Raw genomic sequence first — 12,388 nt, 5'->3', positions numbered from 1 at the left:
ATCTGTAGCAGTACATAATACCATACCCTACTCATAGTGAGTGTTAAATAAATATTTCCTAAATGTATGATATTAGATAAAATCAAGAACATACTTTTTTGTAAAGCCGTAGACCAGAAGGTGCTTGCACTAGAAATATGTAAAATTAGAAGCAGAAAAAAATTAAAGAAACACTTTTAAAATATCTAATGTTCATCATTAATCTCTAAATGAAGTATCCAAGATTAGTCAGAATTACTTTCCCTTAGGATCACCAATTAATTGTAGGAAAGGGCAGGGTAGAATTATAATTGGTAAATGGTCATGGAAAAAAGTTTTCTCATGAGAGAGGTAAGTAAAAGACGTAAGGAAGACATGAGAAAGAAGAATGCATGAATTAAAGGAGATATATATGCTGCAAGCAATGGTAGCACATAAAGTGTATATTAGTTTCGTATTGCTGCTGTAACAAATTATAGCAACTTAGTGCTTAAAACAAAACAGAATGTATTCTCTTACAGTTTTGTAGATTGAAAGTCTGAAGTTGGTGTTACCGAGCTAAAATCAGTGAGACAAGGTTTTTTTCCAGAGGCTGTTCTTTTCCCTTTTCAGCTTTGGAAGCTGTCCACATTTTTGGTACTTGGCCCCCTTCCGTCTGCAAAACCATCAATGGCTTAGAGTTTGCAACAGAAGAAATAAAAGACAAGTAATACTTTTTAATTGGCAGAATTCTCACAGGTTATCTGATAGTAGCACTGAAGTTATGTTTCTAAAGAAAAGGGGGGTTTGGGTACACAGTTCTGTCTATCTGTTTCATCTGTTTATCTTCTGTCTCTTCCCAGTAGAATGCAACCTTCATGAGAGGTCTGGCACATAATAGGTATGCAATAAATAGTTCTGGAATGAATGACTTGATGAAGATAAAGCATTTTCTTTTGGATCCTAGATAGGTAGAACGTGACTAGATGTCTCCAGGTAACCAACTTCTCCAACATATTATAAGTGCTTGCCTGAAGTTGGAAAGGTAGAAACCAACTGCTTTAGTCCATTTGGACTGCTATAACAAAATACCATAAATTATGTAACTTATAAACCTCAGAAATTTGTTTCTCACTATTCTGAAGGCTGGAAAACCTAAGATCAACACAGATTCCATGTCTGGTGAAAGTCTCATTTTTGACTCAGAGATGACACCTTCTTGCTGTGTCCTTGTATGATGGGAAAAGTGAGGGATTTTTCTCGAGCCCTCTCCCAGGCCAGTTTATAAGAGCACTAATCTCATTCATATGGTCTCTGCCCCCATGACCTAATCATATCCCAAAGGCCTTACCTATTAATACCATCACCTTGGGGGTTAGGGTTTCAACATGTGAATTTGCAGGGGACATAGTCAGACCATAGCACCATTCCTTTGTTCAAGAGAAGCTTAACAAAAAGATGTATCAAGAAAAAAATAAACTTGTTTGGGTCTCCAGATGCGACGGCTTGAAATTTTGTTTCCTCCCAAAATTAATGTGTTGAAATCTAACCCTTCAAAGTGATAACATTAAGAGGTGGGGCTTGGGGAGGCAATTAGGTCACAAACTGGATTAGTATTCTTATAAAAGAGGCCTGCGAAAGCTTGTTCACTCCTTCTGCCATATGAGGACACATAGAAGGTGTCATCTATGAGGAGCAAGAGCCCTCAGCAGACACCTGATCTTCTGAAGGCTTGATCTTGGACTTCCCAGGTTCCAGACTTGTGAGCAATACATTTCTGTTATTTATAAATTACCCAGTTAGAAATATTTTGTTATGGCAGCTTGAATGGCCTAAGACTCGGGCTCTCAGCTTCTTTGAAATCAGCCAGATTTCAGAGCTCTCAACTACCAAATTCAATGTACCAGTGAGTTTTATTTTATGGCTATATTTGTGAGTTGTTGTCTTTTATAACAGAAAGAATTCTGACAATACATCCACCATTGCCCTATCCAATCTCTTTCCCTTTCCTGAAATTAGTTCTAGTTTTCTGCTTCACTATGTTCAGAATACATAGACACTTGTCTGTTGGAAATAAACCTAGTTTTTTTCTCTTTGCACGATCTCCTGAAAATTTTAATAAAAATTAAATATAAGAAAAAGAAAAGGGGAAGTCTGTGCCTTCTTATATTATCCTTACAAGCTTTGCCAAATGCCCTGAACATGTAGGAATGTGCTAATTTGCATGGTTGCTACTGCAGTACATAATGGTGATTTAAAATGAGACAGGCAAAAACCTGGATGAGATCCAAGTTCACATTTCAGAAGAGGGACTGCTTGAAATTAAATCCCCAAAACTAAGTGTCTCTTAGACTTTAATTATGCCTGTTGGTGAAAAGCACCTGAATGTTTTCAGATCCTAATCAATCATATCCTAGTCATGTCCACGCCCCCCCCCAAAAAAAAAAGGAAGTTATTCTTGATAATAGTGGCCAATAAACTTTATATTTTCTAAATCCCCCTGTAAATACGTCAGCACTTCAGCTTCTACTCTTTTTGTTTTTTCATCACCCCCAAGCACCAAGGTCAATAAAACACGTGGAAGAAATGAATATGCTGTATATATCCAGAGATATACTGTATGCATCTGAACAACAGACTTGTAGTGCACCATTTTATTGAACTCTTATTTCATTTCAAAAGCTGAGAGGAGAAGAGAACCACTGCAGATCTATCAAGTATGCGGGCTTTAATATTTACTTTAGCCATAAACAGCAAGTGACAGGATGAGGGCTTACTACCATAGCAGTACTCAGGTTGTCAGTACCAGAAAATGAAAATTTTATTTATGGAAGTTGTAAGCTCTAGAAATGATATGTATTATTTTTCTGTTCTTGGTGATTTATAGATTAAATGAATTAGTAGTCACTAAGTTGCAGCTTCATATTTTTTCTCCTTAGAAACCAAAATTTTAAAGATGTTTAAGTAAAAAGTTTTTCAAGAGACAAGACAAGGACTGATTAAGTGCCTAAACTTTTTTAGAAGAAACGATGGAATTATGAAGATTGGACTTACTGAGAGGTATTGTATATGTTGGTTTCCAGAAGACGAATGACATTAAATCGTCCATTTTCATGTATAATATGTGACATAAATGTATTTTCTTTGTAGAAATACAAGATTGGAATCTATTTCATGAGTCTCTGGAGTTCAAAAGAATATTCTTAGGTTACAAAGTCTATATTATCCCAATTTTTAAACAGACAATTTTAACTTTAAATTAGTATCCATCTTCTTTAAATGAGAGATAAAGCCATAAACATACTCCTGTGTTTTTACTTTGACGTTCTTTTTACTGAATCATTCTGGCTTCATATCTTATTTGTACAAAATAAACACCTAAAGCCATTTTATTAACTAATAAATATGTGGTTGAGAAACACTAGGATAAATTATGTTCATACTTCTTCAAGTTATTAATTTTAGTATATTTGTGGGTTTCTTTATGTAATGTTTCTTAGCAATGCCATTTGAAGATACTGTATTTTTTTATTTCACTTAATTTCTTAATGAGAGAGCAGGGTAGGGAGTTTCTATACGCTAGGCACTGTTAAAAGAATTGGAGATCCAGCGCTAAGTGAAGCAGATTTTTATCTCCACAGAGGACATGGGCTAGAGAATGTAATAATAACTAAGTAAACAAATAAACAATATGGTCACCAATTATAATAAGTATCATGAAATAAATGACCCTGGAAAATGTATGGAGCTAAAAGACTAATTTGAATGAGTGCAACACATAAGGAAGATGTCATGAGAGGAAATCAAAGAGATAGACTTCAGCCAGGTATCTGCATTATAGCCATCATAATGTGTTTTGATCTCTTTCTAAGAATAGAAAAAGTAAAATCAGTACAAAAAACAAAGTTTTAAATAGAAGTAAAAGGATGTTAAGCAGAGGAACAATATCTGGCTATTTATTTATTCATTATTTTAAAAATGTAGAGATGGGATTTCACTATGTTGCCTAGGCTGGTCTCGAACTCACAGCCTCCAGCAGTCCTCCCAACTTGGTGTCCTGAAGTGCTAGGATTGTACATGTGAGCCACTGTTCCCAGCCTCACCTTTGCTATTTAAATGTCTTTCTAAAGCTCTGTTTCACAACAATGCGAATATATTTAATACTACTGAGCTATACACGTAAAATAATTAAAAGGTGAAAATATATACATAATATTTTCCTTGTTTAGAAATTCTGCCTAAATACGGAAACTGTTACACCTTCACAAAAAAAAAAAAAAGTCACTATGTTGTGTGGAGAATAGACTCTGGGGAAGAATGAGTGGAAGTCGGAGACATATCATTGCAGTGATTCAGAAAAGAAATGACAGTGACTTGGATTAGAGTGGTGACATAGACAGAAGTGAATGAAACTATTTTGGAAAAAAAAATAACCATAAAAGATGAATGGAGTGATAAGGAAAAGGGAGGAATCTATGTTAACATCTATTCAAAATAAAAAGATGAAAAGTGGTGAGATCACAAAGTGGTGAGGTCACAAAGGATGAAAACTGGTGAGATGGTGAGGTTACTCTCATAGATCAAAGAAGAGAAAAGAGACATGACAATAAAAGGCACCTTGAATTGCACACTAGATCAAAAGCAAAAAAAGAATGGGATTCCCAGCAATGGTAAGAAGTTGGCAAATCCCTCACAAAAACCTTATAAAACTTTATTTGGTTTTCAAAACACGCATTTTAGGGCTCTGAAAATCAGCCCAAAACAAACAATTCATTGAGACATATTTCTTTGTGAAAAATTGCTAAAGTTTTGGAAAGAACAGTGGGAGTCTGTGGCTTTCTTGCCTGGCATTGCTGCCGTTCTCCCCTAAGCCCAGTCAGTGATGTAGATCGAACATAGTGAGGCTGGCAATAAAAAACAGGAACTTCGCTGCTGGATGAAGTTGACTCGATTGCATCCAGAGAAGGAGGCGGTCACACATACAGGACTTGTCAGGAAAAGGAGAAAACTTACAAGTAAAATGGCAAAAGCACACAGCTATACAAGTTGGAGGTTTTGGAGTTGTGTGGGATGAACAGAAGATCAGTGCTTGGACAGACACTTAACAGGGAGATCCCGAAAACGGAAGAGCCATAGAGGAGTTTAATATGCTATCCATGTATCTGGCTGACTGGGCGGCTGTGGACAGGCACAGAAGAGGCCTGAGCAGGCCTGTGCTCTCCACACACTGCTGGCTGACTGGGAATTTGTTCACAAGTCACTCAGAGGTAGAAAAGATAGAAGAAGTTTCCAAAAAATGTGCTCCCTAACGCACACACAGATTTATTGGCACAAGGTGGAAGACTAACCGACTCAAAGTATTTGAACACAACTTCTGACCAGATATTAGCTTACTATTTAGATACACAGATTTAGAGGTAACTCCTAAGAATCCAGGCTGAAAAATAAAATTTAAAAAGTAATAAGGCTATGTGGAGACATCAGCAGCCGTGCACTGTGGGAGGCAAGATTCTGCAGGTGAAATCCTGGCAAATTAATAAAAGAACGACAAACGCAGAGCAATAAAACAACCCTTAGAGAAGAAAAAGGAACCACTTAGAATTCAGAGTTGTCATAATACGTTAAACAAAATGTCTCATTTTTTAACAAAAAAATCACAAGATATACAAAGGAACAGGAAAACATGACCCATACTAGAGGAATAAAAAGTCCATAGAACTTCACTGAGTGGACCCAGATAGTGAATTTAGCTGACAGATTTCAAATAAGCGATCACAAGTTGATGCAAAGAATGAAAGAGAACTACGTTTAAATGGTTAGAAAACAATTTGAAGACAGGAGAGTTACTAGGTAGGAAATCTCAAATTAAAAAGCAGAAATCATATTAAAGAATCAAGTGGATATTGTCGAGTTGAAAAGTACAATAACCAAAATAGAAAATACACCACATGGGCTCAACAGTAGATTTAAGATGGCAAAGAATCACCTCAAAAATAGATCAATAGAGCCAGCAGATGCTCCAAGGGTCACACAACAGAACAATAGAGCTAGGAAGTGACAAAAGCCACATCATGTCGATAGTACAATCATCCAATCACGCCACGCAAATAACGGGGAAGGCAATGCAAACAGCTACTACAGCGATAGTGACCAGGCTTGTTCTGGATTCCTATTTAATGAGGTATTTTAATAAGTGAAAGAGCTGCTTCACTCAGTGCTTTTCGGCAGTGTACAGTCGAAGATACTGCACTTCTCAAACCTTTACCTGTTCCATAAATGAACAGTGTGAAACATGAACTGGCTGAGATAATTTTTATATTTGGAAAAGTCATAGATTCAGTGACAGGAAAACTCTGTGTAAGAATTACCAACCTGGAGAGTTCAGTCAGTTTGGGAACTATCCAGCTAAACAAAAATCTAGAAGCACTCAAAATCTTTTCAACACTGTGACAGAGGATAAGAAGGAAGGAGCCAAATAATATTTAGCTTTCTTTATATGTATTATTTTATTTTATTTTTTATTTTATTTTTGAGAGACAGGGTCTTGCTCTGTTGCTTAGGTTAGAGTGCAGTGGAGTGATCATAGCTACTGTAGCCTCAAACTGCTGGGCTTCCAGCTATCCTCCTGCCTCAGCTTCCCAGCTACATCGGACTACAGGCATGTGCCACCACCATGCCCCCTGTCCAGCTGATTTTTGTATTATTTGTTGAGACAGGGTCTCGCTGTGTTGCTCAGGCTGATTTTGAACTGCTGGCCTCAAGCAACCCTCTCACCTCAGCCTCCCAAAGCATTGGGATTACAGAGCCAAGCCACCACGCCTGCCCTTTTATTAATATTTTATTTTTAATTCATGTATAATAATGGTACATATTTATAGAGAACAGTTTAATGCTTCAATGTATGGATACATTGTGTAATGATGACTAAATCAGGTGAATTAACATTTTCATCAACTCAAACATTTATCAGTTCTTTGTGGTAAGAACAAATTCCTCTTGTCGAGGCTTCGAAATATACAATATATTATTGTTAACTACAGCCACCTGTATGACCAGAACTTATAAACATTGAACTCTTTGTCCAGCTTCTTCCCTTTCCTCCTCCACTCTCCTTCCCCAGCCTCTGATAACCTATAGTCTATGTTCTACTTCTGTGAGCTCAACTTTTTAAAATTTCGCCTGTAAGTGAGACCACGCAGTGTTTATTTTTCTGTGCCTGGCTTATTTCACTTAACATAATATCATTCAGTTTCATCCATATTGTCACAAATAATAGGATTTTTGTAATGGTTAGATGGTATCCCATGGTGTATATATACCACATTTTCTTTGTCTATTCATTCATTGATGAGCACTTAGGTTGATTCATATCTTGATTGTTATGAATAGTGCTGCAATAAACATGGGAGTGCAGATATCTCTTGGATATACTGATTTCATTTCCTTTGGATGTGTACCCAGTAATGGAATTACTGGATCACATGGTAGTTCTATTTTTAATTTTTTGAGGAAGTTTCATACTGTTTTCCATAGTAGTTGTAATAATTTACATTTCCAACAGTGTAAGAGTTTCCTTTTCTCCACATCCTTACCAACACTTGTTATCATTTTACTTTTTTGGTAATAGACATTCTAATTGGAGTGAAGTGGTATCTTATTGCAATTTGGATTTGCATTCTTCTGGAAAAATAATTGTTTCTAATTTTCACCACAAACCATTTCTGATTTCTCCACTGTTATTCATCAAATAGCTATTAAAAAGTAATGGCAAAACCCGCAATTACTTTTGCACCAATCTAATAAAAGTAAATGAAGTGAAAATGCTTTTTTTAATTAAAAAAAAAAAAGCTTATGGTTGTATTTCTAATTCCTTTCTAAGTTAACATACTTTCCTATTACACTGAGTGTACTTAGCAACCTGTTGCATTATTCATAAGCTCACTAGTTTAGATGGTTTTTTTTTTTTCATTCAAAGGAATTTTTAATTTATCTTAGAATCATGATTTTGGTAGAAGAAAACCTTTTGATATAATCAAAAGATAAGACCACACTAAGTAATGTTTATTTCTGATGGCATATAGACAAAATGAATTCATTTTTTCTATCACTAATACCAAAGGGAAATATTCAACATTTTGTGATCAGATTTTACCAGGTTTAGCTATATTAGTAAAAATGTTTAATGTAGAAAATAACATTTTAAAGTTCCGCATTATTTCTTTGATATCTTATATCCTATACTAGATTAAATAGGCATGTGTTCTTGAAATAAGACATATGGATGAGGTTATAGGACTTCTCACTTATGCATTTGAATCCAGTTTTGTTGCTGCTCACTAATGAACTATGATAACTTAGATCTTCACTTAAGGAAATACTGAGCTATATATCTCCATTTTCCTGCACCTAGAAAGACCCTTGGAACATATTTCGCCCTCAACTAATATGTGTGTATTGTACAAGCACAGGTTCCAGTGATGACCGTAGCCCATCTTCTCAGGGCTCACAATCTAGTGGTGGGGGTATGCACAGGAGTTTCGTGGCAAACAGAGGGGCGCATGGATGAGGGAAAGATTAAGGTATTATCCCGGAGAGAAGAGATGATCCTAGAACTGAATCTTAAAGAAAGGTCTCCAAGCTAGAAGACGAAAGACGTAGAAACGGCCTTTTAGGGAGTGCAAAGTCCTCAGAGTGCAAGAGAAAGGAGCATGACCGGGGTTCTGGACGCAGGTGAGGATTGCTGAATGATTTGAACAGGGTTGGAACCGAGGTAGAAAAATAGACCATAGCTATATTGTAAATCATGGTAGTTCGAAGTTTTTGAAGAAAATAATATAATTAGACTTGCATTTCAATACAAGTAATAGCATAATTGTAGAGAATAGACTGGAAGAGGACATATTAGGGGTAGAAAGACAGAGACCGTCCTAAGAGCTGAACTGAGATAAACAGGGACAATGAAAAGAAGTTGGATAGAAGATGTTCCAAAGTGGAATTCTCAGGGCTAGGTGCCAGGGTAGGTGCAGAAAATGAAAGCATCTGAGGGAGTGTCTAGATCTTTGGTAGACTGAGATAGATGGCACCAGCTAGAATAGAAGGGTTCATGGAGAGTACTTTAGAGTATGGCTCCTGTATCAGCAGCTCTGGGACAGAGTCCAAGCCATCTTTAAAAGCTCAAATATTTTGAATTTTAATACATACTCTAAATGAATTATATTATTTTTATTTTATTTTAATACAAAAACATTGAAAAAATAGATCAATAAAAATTATCCAATCTGAAGAAAAGAGAAAAAACAAACGGAGCCTCAGAGACATCAAACATAGCAACATAAGTGTAAGGCGAATCACAAAAGAAAACAAGAAAGGTGGTGAAAATCATTTAAGGAAACAATGACTGAAAATGTTCAAAATTTGATGGAAACGTGTGTCTATAGAACAAAATGCTCAATTAACTCTAAAGGGATTAAACCCGAAGAGTTGTACACCTAGTCAAAGTGTTGAAAGATAAAGAGAAACAGAAAATTTTGAAAGTAGCAAAAGAAAAATACTCATCACGTTCAGGAAAACAGCAATGAAATTAACATCTCACTTCTCATTAGAAAAATTTGAGGCCAGCAAGTCATAGGATGGATCATTCAACATTCTGAAAGAAGAAAAAAAATCTATCAACCAAGAGTTAGAGATTGAAAAATAGTATCTTCCAAAGTAAAAATGAAATAAAGATATTTCTAGATAAATAAAAGCAGAATTTTTTTTTGTACAATAACGTTTTAACAAAAAGCATTCAAATAAGACCTTCATATGCAAAGGTAATGACACCAGAGAGTAAATTGAGTTCCCAGGAAAAAATGAAGGTCATTAGAAAGAGTAAATATGTGGGTAAATATAAAACACTGCATATATATTTTTTTCTCTTAGTTTCTTTAAAGGGCATAGGTTGAGTAAAACAACTGTAACATTGTATTTTGGGGGTTGTAATATAGATTATATATATATATATATATATATATATATGTAATTAATACCACTAGGAAAAAGAAGAATTATAACTTTATTGGAGCGAAGTTTCTACATTTACCGGAATTAAATTTTTATTAACCCAAAGTTGATTTTGATAAGTTAAAATGTATATTGTGTCCCTTGAACAAACACTAAAAAAATAATTAATTTTAAAAAGGAAGGAAGAATTAAAAGAAAAGACTATCTTAAAATCACCAGAAGATAAAGTGGTACTCTGGAGAATATTTTGATACAACTTATTTCAACAAAGGGCATTGAATTCAAACATTGAATTCAAACAGTTCAATGCAGAAAGGACAATGTATTTAGAAAATCTAATTCTCCCAGGATCATTTTTTCCTCAGAATTTTAAAAAATTTGTTGTATATTTATGCATCGATTGAGGTAAGCATCTAGGTTTATTTTCCCCCTTGCCCCGAATTTTGCATAAATTTTAACTCCAAGTGTGTCATTGACATACATTTAAGAGTTAAAACTATAAACCTTCTAAAAGAAAGTTTAGGAGAAAATCTTTTGACTTTGGGTTCTAGGCTTAGTACCTGGGTGACAAAACAGTTATTTTTACGTACATAGAGATGGGGAAGATTGAGGGAGGAGGAGGTTGGCTATGGAGCCGAGGAGAAAGTGTCCTCTTTCGGACAATTTCAGAAGCTGTAAATCATCCAGCTGTTCAGGAATGAGACAGTGAGAAAAGATCTTAAATTCTTGAGTGTTGAAGCTTTGGTACCACGTGGGAATCTACAGTAGATACAAATGGGTTGGGAGTAGCCAACTGTGCCAGATGCCACTGAAAGACTGCATGGGATGAAGACAGAAAAGTGTGCGTTGGATTTGACAACATGAAGTAATAACACATCACTGATATTAATTAGAGCCATTTCAATGGAATAATTATGACAGGAGCCAGAAAGGAGTGGATTTAAGAGTAGTAAGTGAATAAAAGGAGAGATCGTGGACTTTCACGACTCTTGAGAGAAACACTACTCTAAACGGAACAAATCAATAAGGTAGTAGTGGAAGAAATATTTAAAGTAAAGGATATATAGTTTTTATGATTGCTTGTAAGTTTGTTTTTAATGTGAATTACTAGAACATGTTTTTAGAGGATTAAGAAGAGAGTGAAAGGGAGGGAGGGAGGCAGCGATGGGAAGGGAAAGAAAGAGGAAGAGATTCAGAGAGGGAGAGAATGATGGTCTCACAGAAGAGAGATAAATGACGGGAGCAGAATTGTCTATTGCTCCTTGTTGCTCTTAGTGAGGTGTGTTTTTCATTGTAGGTACTTTAAATAATACCTGAAGAATACTGTTCATTGGGATTTAAATAGCATTTAATTGAACATCATCTCTGAGGACCTCTGTATCAGTTCATTCCATGCTGCTGATAAAGACATACTCAAGACTGGGTGATTTATAAAGAAAAGGAGGTTTGATGGACTCACAGTTCCACGTGGCTAGGGAGACCTCACAATCATGGTGGAAGCTGAAAGGCATGTCTTACATGGCAGCAGGCAAGAGAGAGAATGAGAGCCAAGCAAAAGGGGAAACCCCTTATGAAATCATCAGATCTCATGAGACTTACTAACTACCATGAGAACAGTATGGAGAAAACTGCCCCCATGTTTCAGTTGGTTCCCACAGGGTCCCTCCCACAACATGTGGCTATTATAGGAACAAAAATTTGAGATAGAATTTGGGTGGGGACACAGCCAAACCATATCAACCTCCTAGTATCTCCTGGAGGATGGGAGTATTATAGAAAAAGGAAAATTATCTTTTATCCCTAGTTACATCTTTTCCTGTATTTAGGCTTAACAGATTCAGTATTTGGTCATCTCCCCCTCCTGTGCTCACTGTATTGCCTAGTCAAGAAGCTCAGCATTCATTTTTGTGATTTACACAAACACACACACACTAACAAACATACAAAAAAATGCATTTGGGTTAGCAACAGATTTTTCTGAAAACCTGACACTGATACAAACTTGAAACAAGTTAAAATTGACAAGCTCTTTCAAAACACTTCTCTACTTTTCTCCTCTGTTCCCATTTCTGCTCTGCATTATTATAAGTGAAAGCAGTACTGCTAATTTCTTATTGTATCTATTTTATTCTTTCCAGTCAATGCTCACAGATACTCATTTTCCAATTCTAATTGATTTGCCATAATGTTTAGCTAAATATAACATTTTCTTCCATAATCAAGTTATAACAGTCTTTGTAAAGATAATTTTTTAGCCCTCCACAAAAATTATTATTCCCTTTTCTAGCCATAGCTGGCATATCTTCCCACCCTCATACAAAGTAATTAATGCCAAATACATTTGGTATTGGTAAACCACTACAAGGTTTTCTGTAAGAGAAATTTTTGAAGACTGGCCAAAATCTTCAGTCTGGGTAAAAATGCAGGT

This window comes from Macaca mulatta, chromosome 2, assembly GCF_049350105.2.
Source record: "Macaca mulatta isolate MMU2019108-1 chromosome 2, T2T-MMU8v2.0, whole genome shotgun sequence".
NCBI lineage: Eukaryota > Metazoa > Chordata > Mammalia > Primates > Cercopithecidae > Macaca > Macaca mulatta.
The sequence above is the reverse complement of the archived record's forward strand: the minus strand, read 5'-3'. Positions refer to the sequence as shown.